At 41.7% G+C, this 25,358-nt stretch overlaps 1 protein-coding gene across 1 annotated transcript in view; it reads left to right on the top strand.

Annotated features, from left to right (window-relative positions):
* Window positions 1-333: 333 nt before the first annotated feature.
* Window positions 334-25,358, top strand: part of PDE1C (phosphodiesterase 1C) — a 566,690-nt gene continuing 541,665 nt past the window's right edge. The window contains exon 1 of the mRNA XM_030551321.1: window positions 334-379. The gene's annotated coding sequence lies outside the window, so the exon portion shown is untranslated. The remainder of the gene's footprint in view (window positions 380-25,358) is intronic.

Below are 25,358 nucleotides of genomic sequence, written 5' to 3'. Positions count from 1 at the left end.
GAGCCGGGCAGGGCGAGGTGCCCGCACCTGGCCAAGTTCTCTCCCTGCCTCGGCCAGCGCGCCGCCATGGGCTCGGTCACCTCCGCTCTCAGCAGGTCCCGGAACACGGTGGTGCAGCTCAGCTCGGAGCCGGGAGCCGCGCAGGAGGCGAGCAGGAGCGTTCACGGCCGCGGCAAACTTCGGGGCGCCAAAAGCCGCGGCCGGAACAAATGGGCGCCCCCCGCAGCGCCCGCCGGCCCCGCGCTTGCCCCGGGCGCCTGGGTGGCAGGCGGCGAGAAGCAGGAGGAGCGGCGGGAGCTGTCCGCGGTGCTAAAGTGCCGGGAGGAGGAGCGGCGCGCGGGCAGCTTGGCATTGCCCCCGAGCCCCAACCGCAGTGCCCGTGAGTGTCAGCGGGGTGTGGGTGTGTGTGTGGGGGTGTTTCCTCCCTCCTCTTTCCTGCCCGAGGCGCTACCCGTTCCTGCACGGCCTTGGACCCTCAGCCCTTACTCAGGCAAAACTTCCTCTGAAGTCTAGGGAACTTTCATCTGGGCAAGGACTGGGCCCGAGCCAGCTCCCCCTGGAGGCTTGCCATTGGACTGAATGGAGCTCGGTCAGCCCTTGGGGAGGAGGGGGTGGGAAGCTGACGCTGGCCTACTATTATTAAAAACAATGCATTTAATTGAATTTCTTAAGTAAGTCTGCACCCATACCAGAGAATCCTGAGGTGAAGACTGAGGCTCCAGAGAACGCCGCTCAAATATTTGTGGCAACAGTTTGCATTACAAGCAAAAAAGTATCTTAAAAGTGCTACCTATTTTAGATAAGGGACTTAAGAGATTTTTTAAAAACAACCAACTAAACAAACTGAACAGTTGCTCTACAATACACACCTGTCCTAAAAAGATAATGCTGTGGGACTAAGGGTTATTGCACTATAGTAAACCATACAAAATTATGTATTGCCTTCCAGTTTTCTCACCTTGTCTTTCAAGTGTGGACTCAGGATGAGGAAAGATTTTGGTAACTGGGAATTTCTTCACAAGATCATCCCTATAAGAGTAAATGCCTTTTTGGAAATGTTTCTAATGTTAGCACTTATTCAGCTAGTATGTCTCATGCTGTCGGTCAGTATTTTGTGTGTGCCTGCATGATGTATGTGTTTCCAGTGCAGTCTTCCAGTTTCAGAAGAATTCACTCTTTTGTTTGGGAAAGATTCAAAATTATTTTTTAAATATATTGATAAATAGTAAAACATAGGACAGGATCCTACACTGATTAAAAATGATGAGGGAGAGCATAGATGCATGAGTATGGAAGGAAAAGATACATATTCAGACAAGTGAATACCCTACTTCCCATCCTGTTTATTACCAGCTGCCTCAGATGAATATCTCCAGTTACACCGGCAGGTATTCAGTTGTAACGCTTTAACAAAATGTCCACGGTGGGACCTCTCTTGGGACTAAATTCTGTTCTCAGTTATACTAATGTAAATTCTCTGTGCACTTTAGCTGGGGTTAAACTCTGCTCTCATTTATACCACTGTACATTTAGAGTAAAACCATTGAAATCAGTGGATTAATTAAGTTCAAGTGTATCAATTTAACAAAGTGCAATTGGCCCTACATTGTAAAGTAGGGTCTGGCAGAAGGAGACTTGCCATCATCACACTTCCTTTCAGCTATATCATGCCTCCTTTCCCACTATTGTACCATGTCACAAATTTGGGGTGAGTAGAGGTGGGTGAGCTGTATGTGTGTCCCCTGGAATTTTCTATAGGTTGCTGATTAACATTTCCTCACTAGCAGTACCTCTTTTCACAAATGTTGCGATGTAGGAAACTTTGCTATTACCCCTTAGGCTCAATGTAGATGGATGGATGCAGGATCAGCTCCATAATCTGTGCAACAATAACAATTCAATAATAACTCAGGATATCTGTGACCAGATACTCAGCTGTTTTAGTTTCATTGAAATTAACATAGCATAATAAATTATACTAGCTCGATGTATGGCTCCTAATATTTAACCTCTGTATGCTTTCTGAATTTTACTTTCTCCTATTACAAGAGGAAATATTATATATATCACTGGCTGTGCACACTGTTTAGTCTAATTTTCTTCTAACATACACCAGTGTAAATGAGAATTAACTTCATTGGAATTGAAGTCAAAGGCATTATACTGACATAAAATTGGCATGAAAGTAGAATCAAGCCCTGTTTATTCAGAATGACGTCCCAAATAAATTCATCTTAGAAAACCCTGTTTTTGCCTTAGAGTGATTCATATATTGTGGACTTCAGATACTTTAAAATCTTGTTAACTGTAGCCTTGGTCATGAGCAACCATTGTCAGTTCAGATTGTGTGCCTGGGAGTGCTGTGTTAGGCTTGGAGGTATCAATCACTAATGTGACTTGCTGTTTAACGTTTTAGCTCATATAGCAATATTAGGATATCTTTCATAGTATGTGAGTCTGCCACACATTCTGGATCTAAATATTTACCTGTCTTACTGATCTCAGCACTGATGTCACCCCACTTCAATAGTCTGATATGCTTAATACATCCTGCACATTTGTCCCAAGCACATGTGCAAAAAGCAGCTGATCAGTGCCAAACAAAATATAAAAAAGATTCAAAACTCTGCAATTATGTGGCAAAGAAACATAATTGAACCTATGATTAAGTCTTGAGGTAATTGCCTAATTAAATAAATGGGTTTATGCCATACTCCGAAGCTGATTTTGTTCCATTGAAGTTAGTGGGAAGATTCTCTTTGATTTCAATAGGAGTTGGTTTGGGCCTATTTGCATAAATGTTAAGGATTCAGTTGTGGCATATATTTATAAGTGAATGTTGAAAGTGTGTGAAGGCTCATTATCCCAACAAGACCTCTGGGAATCATGTCTGAAATGGGTACAGTGGCGCTTAGTCCTCTGGAGAATGTGGTGGCGGGAGGGGAAATGGGTTATATATATTTTTTTATTTTTTGCTCTCTCGCTTCCTGTAGAACAGAGAAAGGGCCTGGCACAATCTGATCCTAAAACTTACATGTGTTGAAAACATAAAATTATTCAGCCATTTTAAAACATTGTTTTGCTCTTATTCCAGTGGAAATTTTCCTGTGGTTTCTGATGGTTCCTACTTACTTAAGGGCTCAGTCCCCTGATCCTTACTAAGTCATGTTTCTTGAATAGGTACTCCAGGGGCAGCCTGATAGATGAATGAGTTAAACTTTCTTATATGGATGTATTCTAACTTATCTGTAACCATTGTAATGAATTTTCTACAGCAAGACCTCAGATAACATAGAAAATTGTTGATACAGTGCACCAATCCCTACACCATATGACATATTGGCTACTGGTGAAGCAGAGTGCAACTTAAAAGATAGTCTTAGATATGGTAGTGTCCAAAGTCATGTCAACATGGGCCTTGTTCTTGACCCTGTTATACTGGTTTTATACTAGTGTAACTCCACTGAAGTCAATGGAGTTATTACAGCATGAACTGCTGTATAAGGGTGGAGGATCAAGTCTTATCTTTTGTGACAGACCAGTTTTATGTGTTCACATTTTGAGGAAAAGAAAAACCTGATGAAGGATTGAGTGGAGACAAAAACAAAACTAGATTATGCCTAGTGGGGTAGAGCTGTATTTTATTAAGCTGGATCTCATTAATCTACAGATGCTTTTTAACTTACACAAAAAAATAGCAAGGATTTAGTTGAAGAGCTTTGTGATGAGGACTCATGTTGTTTAGACTTCATTACTTTTTCAAAATATTCCACAGTAGGTTTAACTGAACATTATGAAATATCACAAAAATGCAGTGATCACAGTACATTTTGTGACGCAGTACCCTTGATTTATGTGTGTGTGTTTTTTGACTTAGGGTAAGATTGTGTTTGGTGCTTGTGTCTGGGCAAGGATGATGAGGGGGCTCAATCTTCTTTTTAGGATGTGCGCAACATGCCTCAGGTGGCACGTGACCAGGATTGATCACTGAATTTGGTCTGCTGGTTGGATCATTAGCTTCCCTGGCTCAAGCCGGTTACTTATGTGTTTGCATGCCTAGGACCTAAATTAGCAAGATTACAGGGTAATAGGAAAGCAACTAACTACTCTTTTGGGGACAAATTCTGCTCTGGTGTAAGCAGACACAACTCTAGTTGTCTTCTATAAGGGTTTTATTATGCAAATATACTGAGGAGAAGAAAGAAAGTAGAAGAGAGAAGTAATGGCCTAACTGATGTCACAGTCTTATCACTCACCACTGAGCTGCTCATAAGGCAGCAGCAGAGGAGTGAAATAGGTGAGACAAGGAGAAGAAGGAACAAGAGGAGGAAGGTGGGAGACATTTTTTATGGCAGAATTTCAGCCCTGATCCTTGAGACACCCAGTGATGTCACTATCCCTGCCAACTGCCAATGAGCTGCTGAAAGAATGATTTACTGCCAGTGTCACTAAGAGGGCAGAAGGGGAAGAGAGAGAGAAGGGAGAAAAATAGGAAGGGAGAGGAGAGATGAAGAGGGGGAGGAATCAGATGGGGAGTTATGAGTATTTGTTATGAGTATGGGTCATGAGTATTCACAAATACAAACTGCTGGATTGTACTTGCAATATATTTTCAATATACAGTATCAATTAAAATAATTTAAAATGGTAAGGATTCAGTTTGATTTTGTTTTAGAGAAATTGAAATGTTTTGCCATGTGAACTTTCATGTCCTTGCTTTATTAATGACCATTCAGCTAGACAACTGTCAATCCTTATATTTCACACATTCCTTCCAGTGGATTATTATAATTTATTAAGGCTGTCGATGAATCACAGTTAACTCACGCAATTAACTCAAAAAATTGATCATGATTAAAAAAAAAATAGAATACCAGTTGAAATGTATTAAAGATTTTGGATGGTTTTCTACATTTTCAAATATATTGATTTCTATTACAACATAGGTTACAAAGTGTACAGTGCTAACTTTGTGTTTATTTCTGATTAAAAATATTTGCACTGTAAAAAATATAAACAAAAAATATTTTTCAATTCATCTCATACAAGTACTGTAGAGTAATCTCTTTATCCTGAAAGTGCAAGTTACAAATGTAGATTTTTTTTTCTGAAGTCAGAAACAAAACAATGTAAAAGTTTAGAGCCTACAAATCCACTCAGTCCTATTTCTTGTTCAGCCAGTTGCTAAGAGAAACAAGTTTGTTTACATTTACAGAAGATAATACTGCACACTTCTTATTTACAACATCACCTGAAAGTGAGAACGAGCATTCACATGGTACTTTTGTAGTTGGCATTGCAAGGTATTTACATGCCAGATATGCTAAACAAGGTATTTACATGCCAGATATGCTAAACAAAGCCCTTCAAGCTTTGGCCACCAATCCAGAGGACATGCTTCAATGCTGATGATGCTCGTTAAAAAATTAATTAAATGCATTAATTATTTAGTGACTGAACTCCTTGAGGGGAGAATTGTATGTCTCTTTTTCTGTTTTACCTGCATTCTGCCATATAGTTCATGTTATAGCAGACTTGGAAGATGACCCAACACATGTTGTTCATTTTAAGAACACTTTCACTGCAGATTTGACAAAACACAAATAAGGTACCAGTGTGCGATTTCTAAAGATAGCTAGCTGCAGGACTTGGCCCAGTGTTTAAGAATCTGAAGTGCCTTCCAAAATATGAGAGGAACAAGGTGTGGAGCATGCTTTCAAAAATCTTATAAGAGCAACACTCTGATGCAGAAAGGACAGAACCTGAACAACCAAAAAAGAAAATTAACCTTCTGCAGGTGGCATCTGACTCAGATGATGAGTCCGCACTACTTCCTGAGATCTTTATCAAGCACAACCCGTCATCAGCATGGAGGCATGTTCTCTGGAATGATGGTTGAAGCATGAAGGGACATTTGAATCTGTAGCGCATCTGGCACATAAATATGTTGCAACACCGGCTACAACAGTGCCATGCAAACACCTGCTCTCACTTTCAGGTGACATTATAAACAAGAAGCAGGGAGCATTATCTCCTGCACATATAAAAAAACCTGTTTGCCTGAGCCATTGGCTAAACAAGAAGTAGGACAGAGTGGATTTGTTAACTCTAAAGTTTTACATTATTTTGTTTTTGAATGCAGTTTTTTGTACATAATTCTACATTTGTAAGTTCAACTTTCATGATAAAAAGATTGTACTACAGTACTTGTATTAGGTGAATTGAAAAATACTATTTCTTTTTTTACAATGCAAATATTTGTAATAAAAATAAATATAAAGTGAGCACTATACACTTCGTATTCTGTGTTGTAATTTAAATCAATATATTTGAAAATGTAGAAAACATCCAAAAATACTTAAATAAATGGTTTTCTAATATTAACAGTGCGATTAATTGCAATAATTTTTTAATCTCGTGATTAATTTGTTAATTGCTTGACGGCCCTATACTTTATCTAATTTTATGCCTGCATCTCTGATAACTTTTTGAAGCATCCAACTGTATTCTAGAATGAATTCAAGTCTGCAGACAATGAATGACTTCTGGCAATACCACGAGTACAAAAATAATTCAAAGTCCATCTATATTAGTTAGTTAGGAATGATGTCTAAGTGCTCTGTAGTGTAGGCTGTTTATGGAGAAAGGAGTAATTTAGGAGACAATGTTTATATTAAGCAAGTGAGATGTATGTCTCTAAATTAGGCTTCTGAGGGTTATTTATGGTTAAGAGCATGAAGGGCTGGTAAAATTCATTCATTATTGGCAAGCAGTCTGAATACAGCTCCTAAATATGAAGTGTCAGAGTAGACAATTCTTTCAATTGGCTGCTGATATTTTACATCAAATAAATACTGAATTGGTGTGGTGATTTTAGAAGACACATGGCTAAGATGTCACAAGAAGATGAGCAATTGAATAACTGGCATGATTTCAATATAGTGAGATCTGGCTTTTTTAAGAATAGGTAGGGGCATGCTGCGAAAATGTTAATAAGGGGCTCTCAAAAAATGCTCAATTTAGTCAGTGATACATGTGCCAAGGACCTTCCATTTTACCACATAGACCTCCAGCATCTACTGGGGTTTGTATGGGGTTAGGATACATAAATACATTTATCAGTTTCATCCTGGTCCTTAATAGATGCTTGCCATTGTCATAGAATCACCACATAATTTGTCTCTTTTGGAAGGAAATCTCTGCTCCCACAGAGTTCAAGAGGTTGTTTCAGGTCAGGAACTGGGTACAACTATACATTGGCAAATCTGTATGTGGAAGTACAGTAAGTTGCTGGGCTGCAGCTAAAGTGCAACTCTGTGTGTAAATTAAACATTCTCCTAATTTTCCATCAACTCATCAACGCAAACTACTTTTGCTCAACCTGCTTCCCTGATTACACTGTATGACACCATCTACCTCCTCATCTGAGGTTGGATCCAACTCCCTATCTGTCCTGTGTTTGATCAAATCAGGAAGAGGAGTCAGGTAGGAAGCATTTACAGGGAATCAATAGGAGATAGTTTTCAGTATCACAGAGAATGGGCGAGACAGGACTCCTTCCAAGCAAAATCTGAGTCCAGTTTCCCGCTGATGGAAACTGTCTCCCCTGTTACCAGACTAACATCCATAGCAGATGCCCTCATGATGCTCCAAAATATAGAAAGCTCCTGTCATAACAATTTTTCCCAGATCTGGACCTTAGCATCCAAAATATGGGTGTTAGCATGAAAACCTCCAAGCTTAGTTATCAGCTTGGACCTGATAACGCTGCCACCAGCCAGGGATTTATACAGTGCCTAGCTCACTGTGGTCTCCCCAAAACCTTCCCTGGGGGACCCCCAGACTCAGATGCCTTGAGTCTTACAACAAAGGGAAATAACCCCCTCCCCTTGTTTCCTTGTTACTTCCTCCCCTCCCTGGATGACCCTAGGAGATTCCCTGCTTCCAGGTCCTGGAAACACAAGTACCGAGAGAGCTAATCTCTCTTCCCCCTTACCCAGAGGGTATGCAAAGTCAGGCTTAGTAAATCTAACACAAAGAGATTTTCTCCCTGACTTCTTCCTCCCACCAATTCCCTGGTGAGCTGCAGACTCAATTCCCTGGAGTCCCCACTAAAGAAAAACTCCAACAGGTCTTAAAAAGAAAGCTTTATATAAAAAGAAAGGAAAAAAAAGACATTAAAAATAGTCTCTGTATAAGGTGAAAATATACAGGGTCAATTGCTTAAGAAAAAAAAGTGAATAAACAGCCTTATCCAAAAAGAATACAATTTAAAACACTCCAGCAACTACACACATGTAAATAAAAAAAAACAATATAAACCTATTGTCTTACTATCTTTGTACTTACAACTTGGAAACAGAAGATTAGAAAGCCAGGAGATAGAAAAATCACTCTCCGAGCCGAGAGGGTCAGACACAAGACAAAAGACAAAAACTCACACCCAAAACTTCCCTCCACCCAGATTTGAAAAAAGTCTTGTTTCCTGATTGGTCCTCTGGTCAGGTGTTTCAGGTTCCCTGTGTAAACCCTTTACAGGTAAAAGAACATTAACCCTTAGCTATCTGTTTATGACAGCTCCTAGAATGCTATCCACCTTGTACTTGGCCAGCTTTACAAAGGTAACATAAACAAAGTGAAAAATTTTGGAGCCTCATCACAAAAACATTGGGAAAATTTTATATTTCATACCAGAAATAAAAGAATTTGGGGGAGTTTGAGTCCCTTTTCTTCCCCTCCGTATGAGCTGGGATCTGAGGGTCCTGTTCGTGTGGGTATCTCAGACTTTCTCCTTACCATCCATATGAGCTGGAATCTGGGGAGTCTTAGCACCTCCTGATCCCGCCCCCCATCTCAGCCAGCATCTCTTTGCTTATCTAGGGGGAAGAGATTGAGCCTCTTGCCCTGCCTTCCTATGTCTGAGCCAGGATCTGGGAGGCCCTGATCCCCTGGGGGTCTGTATCCCCTCTCTGCCCCATCATGTGCTAGCTAGGATACTATTTGCTGTATGGAGAGGGGAGGAGAACACCCACTGTGATGAATGGAGCAGTTCATACCTCTTATTGTGTCAGGTATTGTATACCTCTCCATGGGGTGTTCTCATTCATCTGAGAACATCTCCTTGAGATGAATGGGCCACTTTACACCTCTCTGAGCCTACTGTATTGCAGGTGGATGTGCAGAGCCTCTTTCCCATACAGTAGGACCAGATTTGGGGCAGGGAGGGATTCTGCCTCTCCATCCTCCTGTCCCTTCTTATCACTATCTGGTACATGCAGTCCTCACAGTCCCATCAGCTTCCCTCTTCTCCATGGACCCTCCAAGCTTACTACTAGGGTATTGGAGTGGCAAGGAGGAGGGCAGATCTGGTGTGTGTGGTGTGGGCTCAGAGCAGCAGGTGTGTGTGCAGTGGAGAGGTTAGAACAGTGGGTTATGTGGGTTGGTCACAGAAATGGGGAAGATGGAGGGAATGTGGGAGGAACTGGAGCAGTGCTGGGGGAAATCTGAGCAGTTGGAGGGACTGTGGGAGTTGGAGTCATGAGGAAGAGAAATATGGGGGCTGGGCTGTTGGAACTATGCAGGAAAAAATTGGGAAGAGGTCAGAGCTCTGCAGTGGGTGATGTTGGGGTGGCTTTCTGCCCCCCAAAACTCCTCACAACCATGCCCCCTTTGTCTGATCTCCCCACCAAAAACATCCCCTCTGATTTCATGCTAGTCCCTGCACTGTTCCTTCCTCCTCTCCCAAGGTTCTCAGCCTTCAGGTCCCATGCTGTCACCTGCCTCTTCATAGGGAGAGGGGAGAACCGCACTCTGCAGGACAGGCAGAGAGACATGAGATGATGCAGGGGCAGTGAAGAATGAACAGGCAGCCAGTGCATTCTATGGGTGGGGTAATCATTGCCAAGGAGCCAGAGATAGTGGAGAGGAGAATAGGGCTGTGGTAAATGAGAAGCTGAGAAATTATTTAAAAAAACAACAACAAGGAAATTAAGTACAACTCAAGCTTTGTTCACAAAAATTTACGGTTGTCCAGTGGGGCCTTGTACCCTTCCAGAATGTGGAAAGTGGCTAAACTTAAATCTCTGAACAAACAGGAAATATAAAGTTAAGGTATACACCACCACACAATGCAACCTTAACTCTGCTCTCTCTTAGCAATGCCCCAGCATGCCAATAACACACGTACAGATAAACTCTCCCCTCGCGGATGCTATGGAACACTTTGGGAACAGAGCCCATGAGAACTGTAGGATAAAGTCTAACCTCTCTTTGTGAAGGCAAAACTTGGTGTAACACCAGGCCCCTGGATGGGTTGTTGGCAGCAGGGATTGAATCTGGGACCTCTGGATCTCAAAACGCGTGAGCCTCTGCTGCTGTAGGAGGCTCAACCCCCTGAGTGGCCTAGCCACCACCAAAGGGGAACAGAGCACCACATTGAGCTGGCAGGGGTTAAGTTAGTTTTAGGTGAGGCATAGCAAACAGGAGCTTCCTACACCTCACCTACACATCCTACATCACCCAAACCACCCTAGACTTGCTAAATGTTACCACTCTTCACCCTTGTCCAGATGTCCAGAAACATTGCCTTCACTTACCCTCTGTAAACTCTGGAGACCACCACTCTGTATGCCACCAGATTGCTGGCAATACCCATGGCAAGAAGACCCCCGTGTCCCTATGCATGGACGCAACCTAAATATTTAGAAATTCCATGCTAAAATGAGGCATATTTGATCCCTCAAGGTGCACTGCACCATCTTCATATCACAGTCAGCACTTTGCCACATTGCTCCAACTAATCCCTCCAGCATTCAATACAGCTACAACTAACACTATGAATGCAGATGGAATGCATGCAGATAAATGCTGGAATCCATATATGTAGAATTTAACAAAATGAATGCCATGTTCTATTAGCCCTTGCCAGACCTCCCAACAGTGCCAGATATTAAGGGACTGTCCCATTTTGATCCACAAAATCCCTGTCCCGGTTGAAGCAGCTCCTGTCCCTCAAGGCCGGCTGGACTTGCCTCCCTCTTCCAGGCTTTGCACAGGTTGGTGCACAGGGTTGCACTGACACTCATGTTTGGCCTCGTTCCCTGATGGGGATGGAGGAGGCAGGTCACATTTGAATGACTCTCCCATTCAGAACTGCAAAAGGACAATCTGCTCACATTCCTTGGAGCAATGATCCAGTTGTGGCCTATGAGTATCCAGATATTTTCTTTTCATGCTTGTTTGGTTTTGTGAAACATGGTTGGTTAGATAAATATTATGCAATCACCCAAATTTCAGTAGCTCTACACAGAACATAAACGGAGCATAAAAAAATCAAGCAGTGCTTGAAAGGAAAGTAGGAACATTATGAGCCAGACTCTGTAGGCACTTATGTTGCACTAGCTGAATGTGCATGTGCAACCATTTTGTGTGCAAGGTCCAAACTTGTGCATGCAAATCAGTATTTATAAGTGTTTGCGTTGTTCACTGAAGGACATCTTTTCAATCATTTTATTATTTTATTTTAATTTAAAGTGATTTATTAAAAAAAATAAAGCTCCTGGCATGCCAGGCGAACATGATTGCTGTTGCACTTAGGGAGATGCAGTTTGTAGGTAGCTGGTACAGAGCAACTTCTTTTGCAACTCCTCTGGTCTGCTAGTGATGCAAGTGAACAAGAAAACCGTGTTTATCATCAGCTCCTTATACCCTTTCACTCACCAGTGTACTGGTGCAGCACCTGGCAACGGTCAGACTTAGAGAGAGAGCAGGGTTCAGTGTGAGTAGCAGAGTGTGGATTTACTCTGTCCATATTGGCTTTTCAAGCTGCAGCTTTTAATAATTCAAGTGAAATTATTAAATCAAACGCAGGAAATTGCTGACATAGTTCGCTATCTAGTTTTTCCATTAACTGCTCTTCCTTCTTTATATTACTGTGCTCATTTTGGTCTGTGTGTCCATGTCACTATGTATAAATTGTTAGAAGTTGCTATTACTAATCGCATTTGCCTAGCCAGGGTATAATTACATGAAAGCTCAACTCTGTGATTTTTAGAGTATAAGAGATGACTAGAAGTTATCGTTCTGATCTATAATTATGTGCTCATTCTATTGCAGTGGGCCTTGAAGGAAACTTGATAGTTATTATTAACTGTAAGTGTGAATACATATAGCAGCACCAAATTCAACTGCAGCTGTTCTGTAATTGCCAATACCACACGTCACTGAGTCCTCCCCCAGTTGACTTTCCTCATGGTTTTCACCTTGTTCACAGAGCTATTTGCATATTTAAGCCTACACTCAGCTCTCATGTCCTGTATATATTGGTCCATATCTTGGCCTCTGGCTTTGCCTATTTTGGGCTGCTCCAGTGGCAGAAATTTGCCTTAATAAGGATTCATATGACATAGGCTGGACCCAGGGATTTGGCTCATTGGCTTTTGGTGCCATTTATGTCAGAGTGCCACAAAAAACAATGGTGTGGGCAGAAGGGGATCTTGTGTAGTATTTTCATACAGTATTCTCCCAACACCACGGTTTTCTGTGCAAGCTTCTGGGGTTCTTGTAAAGGTTCAACATAGAATATACTGTACGTAGAATTTGCAGTTTGTAGATGTGCATTAATTATGTAAAGAAAGAGCAAGTATTTTCCTATTACCTCATAATAATAAAATAAGTAATACTTGGCAGTTGCACTCTGGATTTACACTGGTTAACTGAGATGAGAATATGGCCCCTTGGTCTCTCTTGTCTTAGGGTGAAATTCACTCCCTTGCTGAAGGCCATTGCAAGGCCTATGCATCCCTTAAATTCCACTGTAACCCTATTTTAAGGATTAAGTGGAATTTCAGTAGCGCATAGGCCTAGTGCTGCCCCTAACAGAGGGTTGAAATTCTATTAATGAGCTTGATTGAACTCAAGCGCCTATCAGAGTCAGACAGGTATTTTACTCAAACTGATAGTTTTTCTAATGTTTGGAAAGCATGGGTGGTACAAAATGTATCTTCTGTAGATGCAAATGTTTTCTTGGAAATGCTGATGCATGTCCAGAATGCTTATATATTGAGCCTTTTTAAACATTTCCTATTATTTATCTATTTATCCTATTAAAGAATTAGAACAGAATTCAGTTGTCAAATGAGTAGCATCCTTTTACTGAAGACAAATAAAACTCAAGACAGACTTCTCAAAGGTAAGCATTGCTGATGAAAGATGAAAAGTACATCTGATAAAAATGTCACAGCTATAATAAGACTGCAGCATCGATGCTAACAGCAGCTCTTAGAAGATTTTGATCTGTAAGTTTGCAGTCTATCAGAACAAAAAATTGAGCTTTCGGTTTTAATCTGATTTGATTAACTCAGTTTGATATATGGTATTAAAAAGTTGTTTACTGAAGCTTCTGAATAAAACCATCTAAAGTGAAATACAAATGAAAGTTACAGTTGCTTTGGATGTTTTCAGTATTTAGGGGTGGCTTTCCCAGAGCAAAATTACAATTTTATCTTTTTTCAGCATTCTTAAAAAATAAAAATATAAATAAAAGGGCAATAGGAATCCATAAATCTGAATATTTCTTTCTTGGGGAAAGAAGAAATTCTGTAATAAGGTATGCCTTTTTTATGGATTAGGTGCTCTCTAGCTCTCTTTTATCCCAAAGCAGCTTTACAGATAATGGGAGCGCTATAGCATGGGTATTATTAAGCGTATGATGTCCTGCCATCTAGTCAATGGTCAGCCTTTAGGTCAGACTGACCTTGGTTGTGTTTGTATTATTTTGTTGTGATTCTATCATTTATTTGTCTTCTGCCGTGCCCCTACCATGGTAATTTTTTCAATTGTAGCCAACCAACCCCATACCCTAAGTTTACATCTAAGAGCTTGTCCACATGGTCCCACAGTGTGGATTGCAGGGATGTGACTTGCAAAACTCACTAAAGTGTTGCACTGTAATGGGACTATGTTAATATGAACTAAGTATCTTTAGTTTGCACTATAAGGTGTACATGGGGCAACTGCAGCACACGACTTTAGTATATGCTGCAGTTCATCTCCCTATAATCTGCACTGCAGGACTATGTAGAAAAGCCCTTACTCTCCTTCTAACTTCTTCATTTGTTTTAAAATAATTTAACTTTATACCTGCTATCTTCCAGAGAACTCTTATCTCTATTGCTTCCGGCCTTCTGATGTCTTTAATTTAATGCAGTTGCTTCCAGACCATACTGTAATCCTGTTAGTACATCGACTTGATACATTTTTCTCTTTGGTACCAAATGTAATGTTTTTATCAGTCCATAAGTTCATCAGTTTCTATGCAGCACTTGTCACTAAGGCACATTGCCTTCTTATGGCATCCTTGATGGAACTGTCAGCACTGATCAAGCTTCTTAAGTACACGTAAGATTCTACTTGTTCTATGATTTTTCTGCAGCTGCATTCCAACCCTTTTATCTATTATCCCTTTTCCCAGATGCAACTACTTTGTCATCTTGGCTTTTGTTATAAGTCCAAGGTAACAAAGAGTATCATCGTTAATTCAAATGGATTTACCATTTCTTTAATGTCATATGAATAAGCTAAGGAGTTTAACTCTATATCATCCAATGTCATGCCTTCCAACTTATCTAACATTCTTAATGTTCAGCTTAAGAACAGGATGAAAAGTGATGGTGAGTCCCCTTGTCTTACATCAGACTTTGACTTGAACCAGTTGCCGCCAATTCTTATGGCATTGCAAGAGTCTTCATGTGAAGCTTTAATAATTGCAATTATCTTATCTGGAACTCCAGATGATTTTGTTGCTTTCCATAATGATTACCTCCAAACTGAACCAAATGTTGACACTTCAGGCAAGTCTGTCTAGGACAGGGGTAGGCAACCTATGGCACATGTGCCAAAGGCAGCACTCAAGCTGATTTTCAGTGGCACTCATACTGCCCAGGTCCTGTGGGAGGCTCTCCATTTTAATTTAATTTTAAATTAAGCTTCTTAAACATTTTAAAAATCTTATTTACTTTACATATGACAATAGTTTAGTTATATATTATAGACTTATAGAAAGAAACCTTCTAAAAATGTTAAAATGTATGTCTGGCACGCAAAACCTTAAATCAGAGTGAATAAATGAAGACTTGGCACACCACTGCTGAAAGGTTGCCGACCCCTGGCCTAGGAGAACGAAAACTCTAATTTCAAATCCAAGCAGTCCAAGCTTGTTAATCTTCGAAGGTAAGCAGACTAGGGTGGAACTGCTGATAGCTGTTCCTAACAGGTTAGCCAGCTGTGATATGGCATTTTCATGAGATGGATGGAGTGGATTGGCCTCACAAGCCATTACATCCAAAACTCATTTGTTATAGGAACAATACAGAAACCAAACTGATTTCTATGGATTTTGATCCAGGTCTGTCAGGCCTAACAAATGGAAATGGTTATGGATTTCAAAGAACAGCTAAATGTATTACATGTATTATGAGCTGGAATGTTAGAACGCTATTTGCTCCAGGCCAGACTGAGCTAGTAGTGGCAGAATTAAGGAAGTTACAAGTTTCCGTTCCCTTCCATACAGGAGACATGTTGGCTGGTTACAGGACAGTTGGAAATTACACTTTACTTTACTCCAGATAGTGCATGGGACAAGCAAAGCATAGCATTAGGGTTGCTTTAGCAGTAGACAAGACTTGAGAGAAAAGAGGTTAAAGGAAAGTGCTGGACCCAGATATCCCTGCCCCTCCAGCCCTGCTGAGTGTGCTCCAACTGGAGAAAAGGTTGAAAAGCGGGCAACCCAGCTCAGAAGGGAGGAGGCTGGGGAGGATGACAGACCTACCCTGAAGGCTCCTGGCAAATGCACTGGAGAAGCCTCACAGAGAAAATAAGACTATAAGCTGAGCCCAGTTGGGGCTGATCATTGGTTTTCTTTTTCTTTTTCTTTTCACCTTATCTTGGACTGGAAGTTTTGAGAAGAAAGAATCAGTAGGAAGTGACCATTCCCAGGCATTGTTGAACCTCCTAGGGCCCTGGGTGGAGTGAGCAGCCCCTTGTTCCCCCACTACTGCCCCTTCCACAGGAGGCACCCAGACCTCTTGTCCACTTCACTGCACCTCTGATAAAGGAAGGAGTAGGACTGCGTGACCTACCCACTGGGAAGTGGCATTGGGTACACTAACCACTAGGCCACCTAACCCACCAAAGACTCTAAATGGGATGAAATTTAATAGTGCAAGATCATGCATTTAGGGACTATCAACAAGAATTTTTGCTATAAGTTGGGGACGAATCAGTTGGAGGTGACAGAGGAGGAGAAAACCTTGGTGTATTGGTTGATCACAGAATGACTATAAGCCCATAGCATGTGGCTGTGAAAAAGGCTAATGCAGTTTTAGGATTCATCAGGTGAGGTATTTCCAGTAGAGACAGGGAAATGTTAGTACTATGTACAAGGCACTGGTGAGATCTCATCTGGAGTACTGTGTGCAATTCTGGTCTCCCATATTTAAGAAAGATGAATTCAAACTGTAACAGATGCAGGTGCTAGGATGATCTGAGAAATGGAAAACCTACTTTATAAGAGGAGACTCAAAAAGCTTGGCTTGTTGAGTCTAACCAAAAGAAGGCTGAGGGGAGATATGATTGCTCTCTATAAATACATCAGAGGGATAAATATCAGGGAAGGAGAGGAGTTTTTTAAGTTAAATGCCAATGTGGACACAAGGACAAGTGTCTATAAACTGGCCATCAACAAGTTTCGGCTTGAAATTAGATGGAGGTTTTTAAACCATCCGAGGAATTAAGTTCTGGAACAGCTTCCAAGGGGAACAGTGAGGACAAAAAACCTAACTTGTTTCAAGATTGAACTTGATACATTTATGGAGGTACAATGAGACTGCCTATCAGGGGCGGCTCTAGGCATTTTGCCACCCCAAGCACGGCAGGCAGGCTGCCTTCGGCGGCTTGCCTGCGGAGGGTCTGCTGGTCCTGCAGCTTCGGTGGACCTCCCGCAGGCATGCTGATGCCTGAAGCCGCCCCTGCTGCCTATGGTGGCATGTAGCTGATCTGCGACTGCTAGGAGCAAATCTCTGCAATGGCTGGTGATTGGACACTAGGCGGGGAGGGTTCTGAGTGGATTATTTCCCAGGTGCCTGGCTGATAGTTCGTTCCCACATGTTCAGGGTCTTAACTGATAGCCATATTTGGGGTCAGGAAGGAATTTTTCCCCAGGTCAGATTGGCAGAGACTATTTTTTTTTTGCCTTCCTCTGCAGCATGAGGTACAGGTCACTTGCAGGTTTAAACCAGTGTAAATGATGGATTATCTGTAACTTTTAAGTTTTTAAATCATGATTTGAGGACTTCAGTAACTCAGCCAGAGGTTAGGGGTCTATGACAGAAGTGGGTGGGTGAGGTTCTATGACCTGCAAAGTGCAGGAGGTCAGACTAGATGATCATGATGGTCCTATGAGACTCTATTATACTCACCAACAGAAGCAGCAGAAGAGAAAGAGGATGACTTTATCAGCAACTGAATAGCACTGTAGATGAGATTCCTGATTATGATATGATTCTGATAATGTAAGATATGAATGCAAAAATTGGTAGTGGACATGGTAAGCAAATGACTCGTATAGGACCACACAGCACTGGGACAGCAAATGATAAAGGGGAAAAGTTAAGAACTTGCTGTGAGATGCACAATCTGAGTAAGGCGGTACTTAGTTTCCTCACAAAGGGTACGTCTACACTACGGGATTATTCCGATTTTACATAAACCAGTTTTATAAAACAGATTGTATAAAGTCGAGTGCACATGGCCACACTAAGCACATTAATTCAGCGGTGTGCGTCCATGGTCCAAGGCTAGCGTCGATTTCCGGAGCGTTGCACTGTGGGTAGCTATTCTTTAGCTATCCCATAGTTCCCGCAGTCTCCTCCACCCCTTAGAATTCTGGGTTGAGATCCTAGTGCCTGATGGGGCAAAAATAATTGTCGCGCGTGGTTCTGGGTAAATGTTGTCAGTCATTCCATCCTCCAGGAAAGCAATGGCAGACAATAATTTCACGCTCTTTGTCCCTGGATTGCCCTGGCAGACGCCATAGCATGGCAACCATGGAGCCCATTCAGCTTTTTTTTTTACCGTCACCGTATGTGTACTGGATGCCGCGGACAGAGGCGATACTCCAGCGTTACACAGCAGCATTCATTTGCTTTTGCATGATAGCAGAGACGGTTACCAGTCATTCTGTACCGTCTGCTGCCGGTGTAAATTGGCAATGAGATGACGGTTATCTGTCCTTCTGTACTGTCTGCTGCTATCATGGGTGCCCCTGGCTGAGATCGGCCAGGGGTGCAAAAGCAAAACTGGGAATGACTCCCCGAGTCAATCCCTCCTTTACGGTTTCTAAAAATAGAGTCAGTCCTGCCTACAATATGGGGCAAGTGTACTAGAGAACCAGTGTATCAGAGAGCACAGCTGCTCCGTGTCAGATCCCGCAGAAATGATGAGCTACATGCCATTCATGGGGGGCCCCCTGCAACAACGCCACCAGTTGCTTCCCTCCTCTCCCAACCGTCCTGGGCTACCGTGGCAGTATCCTCCCCATTTGGGTCATGAAGTTATAAAGAATGCAGGAACAAGAAACAGTGACTTGTTAGTGAGATAAAATGAGGGGGAGGCAGCCTCCTGGTGCTATGACAGTCCAGGCAGGACATTAAGCGGTGCGGAGGAGAGGAGCCCAGCATCCTGCTGCTATGATAGTCCAGGCAGTACAGAATCTTTTCTTTACACAGGAAAGGAAGGGGCTGATGGAGCTCAGCCCCTAGTTGCTATGATGAGGACGGTTACCAGCCGTTCTGTCCCATCTACTGGGAATGACCAGGAATCATTCCTATTTTTACCCAGGCGCCCCCGGCCGACCTCACCTGAGGCAAGCCAGGAGCACTCACGGGCTGATGGTGACAACGGATATCAGTCATATTGTACCGTCTGCCACCAGGGAGGGGAGAGGAGCGGATACTGCTCTTCACTGCTGCAGCATCGCGCCTACCAGCAGCATTCAGTAGACATAGGGTGACATTGAAACAAGTCAAGAAATGATTTCTTTCCCTTTTCTTTCACGTGCGGAGGGGGGAGAGTAAATTGACGAGCTATTCCCTGAACCACGCCGGACAATGTGTTTGAACCTACAGGCATTGGGAGCTCAGCCAAGAATGCAAATACTTTTCGGAGACTGCTGGGGACTGCGGGATAACTGGAGTCCTCAGTATCCCCTCCCTCCCTCATGAGCGTCCATTTGAGTCTCTGGCTTCCCGTTACGCTTGTTACACAGCACTGTGTAACCTGTAGATTTTTTCAAACGCTTTGGCATTTCATCTTCTGTAGTGGAGCTCTGATAGAACAGATTTGTTTCCCCATACAGTGATCAGATCCAGTATCTCCCATATGGTCCATACTGGAGCTCTTTTTGGATTTGGGACTGCATTGCCACCCGTGCTGATCAGAGCTCCAAGCTGGGCAAACAGGAACTGAAAATCAAAATTTCATGGGGCTTTTCCTGTTTACCTGGCCACTGCATCCGAGTTCAGATTGCTGTCCAGAGCGGTCACAGTGGTGCACTGTGGGATACCGCCCGGAGGCCAATACTGTCAATTTGCGGCCACACTAACCCTAATCTGATATGGTAATACCGATTTTAGCGCTACTCCTCTCGTTGGGGAGGAGTACAGAAACCAATTTAAAAAGCCCTTTATATCGATATAAAGGGCCTCGTAGTGTGGACAGGTACAGCGTTAAATCGGTTTAACACTGCTAAAATTGGTTTAAATGCGTAGTGTAGACCAAGCCAAATACATGCACAAGGTTATATGGAACTCACCAGATAGTCAAACCAAAAAGCATATTGATCACATTATTATCAGTAAAAGGCATAAATGGTCACTGTTGGATATTAGAGTCTATAGTAGAGCTGAGTGTGGCAATGGTCATGAACTCCTAATGGGAAAGATTAAGTTAAGTCCAAGACAAAGATGGGTACAACTGGAGCCAAATTTAATCTTGGTAAGTTAAGGGATAGCTGTGAGGAAGACATACAAGGTGATGGTTGGAGAGTGTTTTCAGGCCTTTAATTTTTGATGATGAAATCTCACTACAGATCAGATAAGAAATATTCAAGAAAACAATACAAAACACAGTGAAAGAAGTTATTGGAAAACGTAAGCAAACAAAGAAAAGCTGGACAAGCAGTGCAACAAGAACTTTACAGGAAAAATGTAAACAGCCAAGATAGCTGGGAAAACAGAAAAAGCATTACATGAAATGGTGAAGAAGTCACAAAGACTGGACAAACAAAAGTTTTGGAAAGCAGAGGCTGAACAATTAGAGGTGACATCAAGAAAACAAGATATGACAAAGATGTATAAAAATGTTTAGTTGTATGGAAATATGGTGAAGCCAACGATACAAGTGATAAAAATGACTTGTAAACTAACAACAAATACTGAAGAGTTGTTGTTAAGTACGGAAAGGGCATTTTGACAAAGTGGTGAATCCTGTAATTCACCAGATGTAAGCATTCTAGATGAACAGGTTGGCTTGCAAGGCAGAATGGGTATGAACTCTGAACCACCATCAGAGGAAAAAGACCTAGAAGGAGCAGTGAAGCAGTTAAAAAATGAGAAGCTTCAGTACTAGACAGTATAATAGCTGTGCTGCTAAAAGTCAGCAGGACAAGTGCTGTCAAAGTATTAGAAAAAATATACAAGAAGGTATGGGAGCAAGAGGAGGTACCAGATTATTGACTAATGTCAGTAGTTGTACCAAACTTGAAGAGAGGAGATCCTGTTGTTCCAAATAATTATAGAGATATAAATTTATTGCCAGTACCAGGAAAAATCATGATGAAAGTAACTGTCAACAAATTAAGGCTAGTTTTAGAAGAAGCAGTAAGCGAGGAACAGTGTGGCTTCAGACCAGGCTGAAGTTGCATTGATCAGATATTCACGCTCTGATAGCTGATGGAAAAAAGTAAGAAATGGGGATTAAAGATGTTTGCTGTTTTCATTGCCTTCACAAAGGATCATACTGATGTCTTAAATTGTGCATGTGTCCTACAGTGACAGACTGATAGTATTCAGTTGATCTAAGCATATTAGTCAGTAGGTACCACATAAACATCCCAATTGTAGTGCATAGCTATTTAAACCTACAATATCCTTCCTATTCTAGTCCTAGGACACTTCTGAGTAGGAACTGCCAATCATGCCAAATTCTGTGGTAATTTTGTGATGTGCCTAAATTAAGTTATTGTTTTAGACTTTAAATGTTTTAAATAAATATTGGGCAGCCAGAATTCTGTAATATTGAGGCTAGAACCTCAGCTGGTGTAAATTGGTGTAGCCTCCTGGAAACATAGAATTATAGGAATGTAAGGCTGGAAGGTACCTCAAGAAGTCACCGAGTCCATCCCTCTGCCCTGAAACAGGACAAAACAAACCTAGGCCATCACGGGTAGGTGTTTGTCCAAGCTATCATTGAAAACCTCCAAAGATGGGGATTTCACAACCTCCCTTGGAAGCCTATTCCCAAGTTTAACACTTTTATCATTAGAAAGTTTCTTAATATCTAATCTAACTGTCCTCACTGCAGATTATAACAATTACTTCTCATCTTACCTTCAGTGGACATGGCGAACAATTGATCACAGTTCTCTTTATAATAGCCCTTAACATATTTGAAGACTATCAGATCTTTTTTTAATCAAGACTAAACATGCCCAGTTCTTTTAATCTTTCCTCATAAATCAGGTTTTCTAAACCTTTTATCATTTTTGTTCTCCTCTGGACTGCCTCCAGTGTATCCACATCTTTCCTAAAGCGTGGTGCCCAAAACTAAATACAGTACTCCAGCTGAGGCCTCAGCAATGTTAAATAGAGAGGGACAATTGTCTCCATTTTCTTACATACAACACTCCTATTAATACACCCCAGAATGATATTAGGCTTTTTTGTATGTATTTCACAGTGTTGACTTATATTCAGTTTGTGATCCACTATAACTCCCAGATCCTTTACTCTAGTACTACCCCATTTTGATTTTTTCTTCCTAAGTGAAGTACTTTGCGCTTGTTTTTTTAAGGTAATTTTGAATTCTAATCCTGTCTTCCAAAGTGCTTGTAACCCTTCCCAGATTGATGTCATCTGTTAATTTTATAAGCATATTATCCACTCCATTATACAAGTTATAAATGAAAGTATTGAACAGCGTCAGAACCAGGACTAACTCCTGCAGGACCCCACTAGATGTGCCCTTCCAGTCTGTCAGTGAACCATTGGTAACTACTGTCTGAGAATGTCTTTCAACCAGTTGTGCACCCACCTTATAGCTAAAAGGTGGGTGAGGTAATATCGTTTATTGGACCAGTTTCTGTTGGTAAGAGAGAGACAAGCTTTTGAGCCACACAGAGCTCTTCTTCAGGTCTGGGGAAGGACCTGCCAGCATCACAGCAAATGCAAGGTGGAACAGATTGTTTAGCTTGTTGGTCCAATAAGAAATATTACCTCACCCACCTTGTCTCTCTAATATCCTGAGACCGACACGGCTACACGGTACTGCACCCATCTTATAGTAATTCATCTAGGCTGCATTTACCTAGTTTGCTTTTGAGAATAACATATAGGACTATGTCAAAAGCCTTACTAAAATCAAGATGCTTTCCCCCATCCACTAGCCCAGTAACCCTGTTGAAGAAGGAAATTAGGTTGGTTTGGCACAATTTGTTCTTGACAAATCCATCCTGGCTATTCTTTATAACCCTATTATCCTCTAGGTGCTTAAAAACTGAATGTTAAATACTTTTGTTCCAGTATCTTTCCAGGTATCAAAGTTAGACTGCCTGATCTATAATTTCCTGGGTCCGCTTTGTTTCCCTTTTTAAAGGTAGGTGTTTGCTCTTTGGGCCTCTGGGACCTCACCTGTCCTCCATGAGTTCCCAAAGAAAATTGCTACTGAGATTACTTCCTTCAGTATCCTAAAATAAATTTAATCAGGCCCTGCTGACTGGAATACACACTGGTACCTAAATATTCTTTAACCTAGGGGTCAGCAACCTCTGGCATGCGGCTCGCCAGGGTAAGCACCTGGTTGGCCCGGCCAGTTTATTTACCTGCCACGTTGACAGGTTCGGCCGGTTGCAGCTCCCACTGTCCATGGTTTGCCATCCCAGGCCAATGGAGGTGGGTGGGAAATGGCACGGGCCAAGGGATGTGCTGGCCGCAGCTTCCCACTGCCCCCATTGGCTTGGAGCTGTGAAGCATGGCCAGTGGGAGCCGCTATTGGCCTAACCTGTTGACGCGGAGGGTAAACAAACTGGCCCAGCCTGCCAGGGTGCTTACCCTGGCGAGCCACATGCCAGAGGTTGCCGACCCCTGCTTTAACCTGTTCTTACCCAATTTTGGCTTGTATTCCTTACTCCTTGTTGTTAATATTAATTGTATTGAGTATCTAATCACCACTAACCTTTTTAGTAAAGACTTGACGCAAAATAGGCATTAAATACCTCAGCCTTCTTGATGTCATCAGTTATTACCTCTCCTTTAGCACTAAGTAAAGGACCCACACATTCCTTCCTCTTTCTCTTGCTCTTAATATATTTAAAGAATCTCTTCTTATTGCCTTTTATGTCCCTTGCCAGATATAACTGATTTTGTGCCTTAGCCTTTCTGATTTTGTACCTACATTCCTGTGCTATTCTTTTGTACTCTCCTTAGCAATTCGTTCATGTTTCCACTTTTTGTAGGATTTCTTTTTGATTTTCAAATCATTAAAGAGTTCCTGCTGGAGCCATACTGGCTTCTTACTATTCTTCCTATCTTTCCTTCACATCAGGCTAGTTTGCTGTTGTGCCTTAATATTAATCTCCTTGAGAAACAAACCTGCCAGTTCTCCTTTTTCCTTTTGATTTCTTCCAATGGTACCCTATCAATCAGTTCTCTGAATTTCTTAAAAGTCTGCTTTTATAAAGTCCATTATCTTTATTCTGCTGCTCTCCCTCCTTCCTTTCCATAGGATCATTACAATCTATCATTTCATGATCATTTTCTCCCAAATTGCCTTCCATCTTTAGGTTCACTACCAATTTCTCCTTGTTGGTCAGAATCAAATCTAAAATGGTCTCCCTCTCATTACTTCCTTCACTTTCTTTAGCAAAAAGTTGTCACCAATACATTTCAAGAACATATAGGAGATTATATATTTGGACGTCTTACTTTTCCAACAGATGTCTGAGTAGTTAAAGTCCCCCATTACTACCAGATCTTTTGTTTTGGGTATTTCTGTTATTTGTTCTAGAAGTGCCTCATCCACCTCCTCTTCTTGATTTGGTTGTCTCTAGAAGACCCCTACTACCCTGTCACCCCTATTTTTTTCCTCTTTGTCTTTACTGAATGACTTTCATCTGGTCTGCTTCTCACTTCCTTCTGGACCTCAGAACAAGTGTATATATTCTTGATGTGTAATGCAACATGCTCTCCATTTTTACCCTATCTGTCTTTCCTGAACAAGCCATACTCCTCTATACCAATATTCCATCTGTGATGCCAATTAAATCATAAATTAGCTTGTGACATTGCACTCTATATGATTTTATGAAAATATGCTAACGAGTGTGAATATAATGTAACTGGAATATGCTTCATGCAGAAAGTCTCTTGTAAGGTACCATTACAAAGCTTATAACCTACTGAGTGCAGTCATCCTATTTGTATGTATGTATCATTTTTGTATCTGAAACTAGGAATATGATATATAACTCCAAGGGCCTATTGTAATTATGCAATGTGTTGGCCATTAACGGTGGTTTGGAATCTTGATGGCTGCTATTAACCAGGACAATTGACTGTAGATGGCCCTGTTTACTTGTAAGTCTTCCTGTATACCTGTGTGCTGGCAAGTGGGTAATGAAGTCTTACATGTGATCATGTCACCTGAACTGGAATCCATCTTTAACCTGGGTGCTTTTCCATTTAGAAAGAGGGTGAGAACCCAGAGAGGGACAAAGGATTCCCGCCTTGTGCAAAAGATATATAAGGGAGTGGAACAGAACAAAGGGGTCTGCAGTCATGAGCAATAGCTTAGCTACCACCTGAGCTGGAACGAAGGCTGTACCAGGGGAAAGGATTCTGCCCAGACTATGAAGGCGTCCTGTCTTTGAAAGAAGATTATTGAAGCATCTCTGAGAGTGAGATTTTATCTGTAATCAGTTTTCTTACTGTTTTAGGCTTAGACTTGTGTGTTTTATTTTATTTTGCTTGGTAATTCACTTTGTTCTGTCTGTTATTGCATGGAAGCACTTAAATCCTACTTTTTATATT

The sequence above is a fragment of the Gopherus evgoodei genome, chromosome 2, assembly GCF_007399415.2.
Source record: "Gopherus evgoodei ecotype Sinaloan lineage chromosome 2, rGopEvg1_v1.p, whole genome shotgun sequence".
Classification (NCBI taxonomy): domain Eukaryota; kingdom Metazoa; phylum Chordata; order Testudines; family Testudinidae; genus Gopherus; species Gopherus evgoodei.
Note: the sequence above shows the minus strand (reverse complement) of the source record. Positions and strands in the feature narration are given on the sequence as shown.